Raw genomic sequence first — 9,079 nt, 5'->3', positions numbered from 1 at the left:
GGAGGGAGATGCAAGAGGGAAGAGATATGGGGACATATGTGTATGTATAACTGATTCACTTTGTTATAAAGCAGGAACTAACACACCATTGTAAAGCAATTATACTCCAATAAAGATGTAAAAATAATAAGAAGAAGAAAGAAAGGAAGAAAGAAGAGAAAAAAAAGAGCTTGGAAGTCACCTCTCCCACGAGAATTAGGGTCCCAGGGCAAATCATCACCTGAAATCTGGAGAGAAAGGTGAATATAGAGAAGATCCTCTTACCTAGAGCAAGACATTGAAGCCATAAAGTGGCTGGAATATTTAAATTATTTTGACGAATTGCTGGAAGCTTATTTTGCACTAACTACAGGAGAGTGAGAAGCTCCTGGAGGCTACAGTCATAGCTCCCCAGCATTTTCATGGGTTTTATCTCCAGGGAAGCTACTAGGTTCTCATGGTGAAGATCAGAGACAAATCCCCTTATGCTTCCGGCAGGGGTAGTGGAAAAGTAACCATAATGAAATATGTCCAGAGCATGACAAAGGATTTCTCTCCAAGGGAAACAATTTTGCCAGAACCTTATCTACCTGGGGGGAGGACAGTTAGTCAAATCCAGTCCTAACCTTCCTGTACCCCCTAAAGAGAGGGAAAAAAAAAAGCTAAGGACACAAAATGAAGGTCACAGCCCAGGTACACAGGCCACTCTTTGACATAAATCATAGCAATATTTTGGTGGAATCTGTCTCCAAAGGCAAAGGGGGAAAAAAAGGAAAAAATAAACAAAGCAGATCTAATTAAACACGTTTTTGCACAGCAAGAGAAACCATCAACAAAATGAAAAGACAACCTATGAATTGGAGAAAATATTTGCAAATGATATGACTGATAAGGGGTTAATATCCAAAGTATATAAACAACTCATAAAACTCAATGTCCAAAAACAAACAAACGACAACAAAAAACCCGATACAAAATGGGCAGAAGACCTGAAAAGACATTTTTCCTAAGGAAGACAAGCAGATGGCAAACAAATACATGAAAAGATGCCCAACATAGTTAGTTAATCATCAGAGAAATGCAAATGCAAACCACAATGAGATGATGTCATCACGCATCTGTCAGAATGGCCCCAACATAGTTAATCATCAGAGAAATGCAAATGCAAACCACGATGAGATGTCGTCACGCACCTGTCAGAATGGCCGTCATCAAAAAGCTCACAGATAAAGGTTGGTGAGGATGTGCAGAAAAGGCAGCCCTAGTGCAGTGTTGGTAGGAATATAAATTGATGCAACCACTATGGAAAATAGCATGGAGTTTCCTCAAAAAACTAAAAAACAGAACTACCATATTATCCAGCACATGTACTCCTGGGTATATATCTGAAGAAGACGAGTACACTAATTTGAAAAGACACATGCTCGCCAATATTCATAGCAGCATTATTTACAATTGCCAAGGTACGGAAGGAGCCTAAGCATCCATCAACAAACGATTGGACAAAGAAGAAAAGGTGTACAGGTATATCTTATGATAGCTCCAATTCAAAGACGGGTCCAGTTCTGTACAGCACTTTTCCTTCATGGGGCTGTATTTTTGTCAGGGCTGATTTCTCTTCCAACGCAGCTTCACTCTGCCCTTGATCCTAAGGACACAACATTCATCACTATGATTTGGGCTATAGAATGACAGCAGGCCCAATGCCGTTTTGCTTCCCAGGGGAGGGAATGAGAGTGTTCACATCTCAGAGGAAACAAAAATCCTCTTCGGGGCCAAAAACCTCACACCTACCTTCCTCTTCAGTTTTTGAACATAACAGCTGCTCTGAATTTAACGGAAGCAGGGACTATCGCCAGAATGAAAACAGTATTAACTAAAATAGCCTGTTGAGTCCCAGACCAGATTTGCTTTATAAGTTGGAGAGCACGAGACTGTGTTGTTTGTCAGTTGGAGGTAATTTCCTGGGGTTATTTTTAAACCACGAGCAGAATTTCTCTGTGGTTGTCAGGACCTCCACGGACAGGGACTCACTTTTAGGACATACTTATTTGAGCCAGCATAATGTGTAGGCAAGAGAATTTCGTTTGATAAAGCTATTGAAATAATGAATGTGGTTCACTGATTATTAAAACATCACTGTCTGACTTTGAAAAGGCTTGAAAAACTCAGGAAAGTATAAAGAGAAAGTGCAAATCACCTGTAACCTCGGCTCCCAGAGACAACTACTCAGCATTTTAGTCTTTTTAAAACACTTATAATTTTACGGAATTGAGATCTAAGCGAAAACGGTGTTTTAATTTAGCATCTTATTGTGAGCATTTCGGCAGTTTTTATAGCCATCACTTTCTTGGACTGGATAAAAAGTGTCCTACAATGTTTTTTATAGTTCCTCTATGGTGAATCATGTAAAGAAATTCAACTTTAATGTATTTATCTTGATAACCTTTCTAGCATTGAAACCCTTAATTTTATCATTTATAATAATCAATACAATTATTTTCTTTTCACAAATATTAATTAATAGTTTCAACTCATTGGTAAACCATATCCTCCTCAGATGAAGCAGCCACTGTTCTGATGAAAAAGATCCTTGTGTCTCTTTAATGTGAAAGCTCAGTCACCACATTTAGCATCAGATGATCTCTCATGGTCAGGTCTACGCATGTGCAAAATATGTGTGCTGTTTATGTGTGTGTATTTGTCAGTGGGATGAGGATGTTGAGGGAAAAATCATATTGGCAATTTTCTCCTTTCAGTATTTTTAAAATGACATTGAGTTCTGTAAGATTGATTCACACTCTGAGTTTCTTATGGAAGAGCCCAAGTTTAAGCCTTTAGAAATAGGTGAAAATAAAGCCTTTTCTTCTTGTTTATAGTATATATATTGTGATTCCCCTCCCCCCCCCAAAGGTATACTCTTCATAAAATCCTTATTTAATAGCTATTAGGAAAATTGAACCAAACCCCTAAGAAATACATTTAATGTTTACCTATAATACCCTTATTTTATGCCCGTTTTAGCTGAGATTCTGCAGTTCCTTGAAACAAAATATAATCCATGATGATGTAGTTTGAAATTATGAGAAGCAAAATAAATGTAATAGATAAAGCACAAAAGAAAGTTAGTACAGTATTAATTTAGCTAACTTTGTACTTGCTGACAGTAACAAGGGCAACTCTTGACAAATTAAGCATATTCACATTGATTTGAAAGTATGCATACTTAATAGAGAAGCTTAACTTTGCCTACCTATTGTGTCTGTTGGAAAAATACCAATTGGAGTTTACTTACTAACAAAATATCACAACTAGTCATTATGTAAACAGAGCTTCCCTTCAAATTTCCTTCTGCTTCTTTCTGGATGAGAAATCCATGGTAAAATTGTACACAGCACTCCTGTATTCCCTGTCATAGATTCTGTACATTTAAAAAAAAAAAAAAAAGAGTTTTTCGTTCACCCTTGCATATTTTCTCCTTTGTGAGCATTTCTGACTCATCTTTTCCATGAAAGTGCTAAGCTAGTGATGTCAAGATTATCACCACTCATTAAAAGGTAACGATTTGTGAGGGATTAGCTCAGTTTTATTTTGTCATATATTCAGGTGATTTTAACCCATTTTCCACATATTGTACTTTTGACAAACTATTTTATTATAAGTTTAATATTCTGAAAAATGGAGCTTTAAGTCAATTAAATGATATTCCAGTAGACTAAGCGGTGCATTTATAATAGAAAGGAGAGATAACAATCCCTTCAAATATCTTGTACGTGTACTGATGATTATGATACTTGAAATGCTACTGGAAAAGAAATAACACCAAATCAGGTATATTTTATATACAAAATAAATGTTTATAAAATAAATCATCCCAAAGAAAATATGTCTGATACCAAAACGTAAATACACCTATTTAATTTATTTTTCTATACTTCTGAAATGTTTACGTTCATTCAAAAAGTCATTTGAGATGTAAGATGAAGTCATTCAAAAATGATCGTTTTCGTGCTCACGTCAGCAGCAGATATACTAAAATTGGAGCGTTACAGAGAAGTTTAGTATGGCCCCTGTGCAAGGATGACACGCAAATTTGTGAAGCGTTCCATATTTTTGCTGGAGAGGGTGTGGAGAAAAGGGAACCCTCTTGCACTGTTGGTGGGAATGTAAATTGATACAGCCACTATGGAGAACAGTATGGAGGTTCCTTAAAAAACTAAAAATAGAACTACCATATGACCCAGCAATCCCACTACTGGGCATTTACCCTGAGAAAACCATAATTCAGAAAGAGTCATGTACCACAATGTTCATTACAGCTCTATTTACAATAGCCAGGACATGGAAGCAACCTAAGTGTCCATCGACAGATGAATGGATAAAGAAGATGGGGCACATATATACAATGGAATATTACTCACCCATAAAAAGAAACGAAATTGAGTTATTTGTAGTGAGGTATCTGGATCTAGTGTCTGTCATACAGAGTGTAGTAAGTCAGAAAGAGAAAAACAAATACCATATGCTAACACATATATATGGAATCTAAAAAAAAAAAAATTGGTCATGAAAAACCTAGGGGCAAGATGGGAATAAAGACACAGACCTACTAGAGAATGGACTTGAGGACACAGGGAGGGGGAAGGGTAAGCTGGGACAAAGTGAGAGAGTGGCATGGACACATATACAGTACCAAATGTAAAATAGCTAGTGGGAAGCAGCTGCATAGCACAGGGAGATCAGCTCGGTGCTTTGTGACCACAAAGGTGGGAGGGACGCAAGAGGGAAGAGATGGGGATATATGTATATGCATAACTGATTCACTTTGTTATACAGCAGAAACTAATACAACACTGTAAAGCAATTATACTCCAATAAAGATGTATAATACATGATCATTTTCTTCTTCACTTTAGATAATTGAGGATATATTTAAATAGAAGTACCTGATCAAGGATCCTTCCATTCAAATGGTGATTGGAGTAGGGACAATTTTGTCTTCTCAGGCTGTTCTTGAACTTCATTTTTTTTAAATTAATTTTTATTGGAGTATAGTTGATTTACAATGTTGTGTTAGTTTCTTCTGTGCAGCAAAGTGATTCAGTTATCCACATACATATATCCACTCTTTTTTAGATTCTATTCCCATTTAGGTCATTACAGAGTATTGAGTAGAGTTCCCTGTGCTATACAGCAGGTCCTTATTAGTTATCTATTTTACATATAGTAATGTGTATATGTCAATCTCAATCTCCCAGTTTAGCCCCCCCACTTTTGTATATGGACATCCTGGATCTTAACTACTTGAAGCGTAATTTCATCATAGACAGAAAACACAATGATTGCAATGCAAGTGTCATTCAAAAATTTTCTGCTATGAAATTTTAAAGCACCCAGAGCACATCTTAATTTTGAAATGTCAACTAGAAGGAATAGATAAAAAGAAAATGTATTTTCATTTCCATATAGAACATGTAATATATATTTAATTATAAAATGTAAATATGTAATTATATAATCATATCATAATCAAATTCAAATGATGGACCTTAATTCAGGGAAAATATTTTAAATTCACATACCAGACAAATGGTTGACATCAATTTTTGACAGTCTACTTGACATTTCCCCTTGATCTCTAATAAGTATTTTCAACTTATACATAAAATTGTAACACTTGATTTGCCAAAAAACCCTTCTCCTCCCCTAGATTTTTCCAGTCTCAGTTAATGGTACTTCACACATACCAGTAACTTAAACTCTGTATTACAAATATATGAACAACTTCACTGAAGGAGGTAAGGGACAAAGGTGCTGACCTAAGTAAGTTTGGGAGTCAGTGGATACTTTCAAGGCTAAAGGAAAACTACACATAACAACATACTCTGGGTGATAATGTTGTTTTCCCAGGACCGCAAGGTAACAATTCTGAAACACTTCAGTATATATGCATACTGGAATTGTTCAATTAATATTCTCACTGCTGGAGTGGGAGTTTACAGATAAACAAGGGGAGATGGCTAGAATTATCCATGTGGTAATGGATTAGAGTTGGAGACATCTTATGAATCTATGTACAGTTCAATACAGAGATGGATAGATAATATAGAAATATTTACATATATATGAGTATATATAAGGGTTGGTAACAACTTTGTTCTTCGACTTGGAAGGCCTGGAAGTGATGATACCTCAGTAACAATGAGCGTACCTAGCTCTTGGTTTCTAATACCATTCTCCAATTTTTCTCATGATTAGATTGTGGTTATGGGTTTGGGGAGGACACTACGGGGGTAACGTGTCATTCCCATTACATTCTATCAAGGGTACGTATGCATTTATTGGTAAAGAGGCAGATCCAAAACCGTAGCAGAGGAGCGAATTGAAAGAGCTCTGAATGGCTAAAGCTGGAATAAAATTAATACACATAGTATTGTAATGTAACTCAAATTTTAAAATAAATTTGCATGAGTTCATACTGATACAAATAAATGACTTATTAAAGAAATAAATGGGGGAGAGCAGACAAATGACTTATGGTGGTAATCCACACTTAAGGAAGTGGTGCATGACTCCCCACTCTAAGTGTGGCTTACAGATGGTGACTTCTCCCAAAGAGGGCAGCTTGGAAGTGGGGTTGGGGGGACTCACCTTACAATGGAGAAACCTGACCATCCACTGCCTCCGCCAGGTGATTAAAATGAATGTCAATAGTGAAGGTCATGTTGATTGAATGTGATGTGACTGACACTTTACCTCTGTGGTCGTCCTCCTAACCACAGTGTAATCATAAGGAAAAGCATCACTCAAAGCCCAATTAAAAAACATTCTACAACAGAGCTGAGGAGTACTCTTCAAATCCTTCAAGGTCATCAGAAACAAGGACAATCTGAGAAACTGGCACAGCCACGAGGAGCTAAGGAGACACGACAACTAAAAGCAATGACTCAATGTAATGCGATATCCTGGATGGGATCCTGGAACAGGAAAAAGGATGTTAGTTTACAAAGGAAGGAAATTGGCATAAACCATGATTTAAGTGAATACTAATGTACCAATATTTGTTCATTGGTTGTGACAAATGCAGCACGTTAGTTACATTAGTTATGTATTAATATGAGATTTTAAGGATAGGAAAAACCCTCTGTACCATCTTTGCAATTTTTCTGTAAATCTAAAATTATCCTAAAATAAAACGTTTATTTTTTAAAAAGTTTTTAAAATGTGAAACAAGCCAGACATAAAAGGATACATACCATATAGACCCATTTGTGTGAAAGTCGAGGAAACATTGTTCCAACCTCTAGTGATAGAGAGTAAGCTTATTAGCAATTGCCTGGAGCCCAGGATGGAGGCTGGGGGCTTCCTGTATTGACCTGGAAGAATATTTGAGGGTGATAAAAACATTCTCTATATTACTGTCACATCAGTGTGTGTGTGTGTGTGTGTGTGTGTGTGTGTGTGCATGTATGTATTTGTTAAAACTCATCAATATGCATTTTATTATATGTAAATTATACCTCAATAATTCTTTTTTTAAAGAAAAGAATAATCCCTTTCTAAATATGGGTACTACAGTCATACTCCTGGGTGGAGAGAATCTATCGTGTAAAATTGAGAATGTATTTATTTATTACTGCACATGTCTTAGATTGTGATAAAAAATAGCTGATGACTGATCTGCTTCATCTTTCTCCCCCAAAAATGGGTTTTTTATGATTAGAGACTTTTTCTTTTTTGATTTAGCTTTGACCTTTTTATTATGTGGCTACTTCCTTTGTGGAAAATGACCCCCTCTGAGGGCCTGGAGAAATAATTCATATAATTCATTGTGCTATACAAAATTAAGATAATGGAAATTGCAGTTTATGTGGACAGAATATATATTTCAAATAATATAAAGAGATTCATACATGCCATTTAATCTTGGTCTGAAACCCTTTCCAATTTAATAAGATGCCAAGAGAACTGTTAATAACGGAGGGCTGGATACCACAGTGAAGCGTGGGTGCTGACTTCTTAAACTAACAGGAAAAGAACAGCTTTTTAATTGGACTGGGTGATGTTTTGCTAAAGTCACCAGGAGAAAAATGATTATGTCTTGGCAACAGAATACTTCCTGACCATACCAATGATAAAGAATGAAATAGAAAAAAATTCCTTTCCTCTCTGGGGACTATTGAAAATCACATGTAGTCATTCCAGTTACATGTATTTACTGGTGTCCATGAGGTGCAGAGCAGTACACTAGACGTAAGGATATACTTGACTATTGTAGATCCCTCTAATGCCTGGTGGAAACCAAGTTGATGACAATCTCAAGCCAAAAAAGGTGTGTTTTCCACTTCCTTGCAGAGCCTACAGGTGATCTAGACTTCTGTGTGGGTTAGGATTTTTAAAGAATGAGGCAATATTTGCACTGAATAAAGGTCATATGTAGTTTTACTTGAAATATAAACAGATTTTCTTTTATCCTAAAAATATTCCAGCTCCAGAAACATCCTAATCAGAAAGCTGCTCATGTGAGTCAGATGTTGGAATTACCAAATGACCAGTGTAAAATCTATAGGAATGCTACACAGTAGAAGGAAAATGCCCTCTTCTTTTCTATCTCCCCTGTCATAATTACATAAATAAACAAAAAGATAAAATACTTTATTTTGATAATTAATACATATTTCCCTCTGATATACTGCACTTCAATAAAACTAATGTTCAGAATTTCATTGTCATGAAAATGTTTTCATAATAATTAAGGAGGTATTTGTGGATTCAAATCAAACTTTCCTCAGATATAAAAGGAAGATATTTAGTGGTCTTGCTTTAAAAATGGCAAATATATAGCCTTGAAATTAGTGCAAAGAAATCATTTACTAGATAAAAACTCAATAAAATAAGAATGCAAATAGAACTATCATTCTTATAAACAGGAAATTTAATACCATGTTGCCTAATGGATTCTAGATTCAAATAAAGTGAATTAATTCAAAGTACATGTTTTTATTTAAATGATCTACCTAAGACTGAACACCAAGGTACTGGAGACTATTTTCAGTGGAATGGAATAGAAGGCTATGTTTTTTTTTTTTTTTTTTTTTTT

At 35.7% G+C, this 9,079-nt stretch overlaps 1 non-coding gene across 1 annotated transcript; it reads left to right on the top strand.

Annotated features, from left to right (window-relative positions):
* Nucleotides 1-3,987: 3,987 nt before the first annotated feature.
* On the top strand, nucleotides 3,988-4,094 carry LOC112407973 (U6 spliceosomal RNA). The gene has a single exon (XR_003004864.1). It is a non-coding gene; the product is annotated as a U6 spliceosomal RNA (small nuclear RNA).
* Nucleotides 4,095-9,079: the final 4,985 nt, after the last annotated feature.

The sequence above is a fragment of the Neophocaena asiaeorientalis genome, unplaced genomic scaffold (genome assembly GCF_003031525.2).
Source record: "Neophocaena asiaeorientalis asiaeorientalis breed wild unplaced genomic scaffold, Neophocaena_asiaeorientalis_V1.1 scaffold253, whole genome shotgun sequence".
NCBI lineage: Eukaryota > Metazoa > Chordata > Mammalia > Artiodactyla > Phocoenidae > Neophocaena > Neophocaena asiaeorientalis.
The sequence above is the reverse complement of the archived record's forward strand: the minus strand, read 5'-3'. Positions and strand labels throughout refer to the sequence as shown.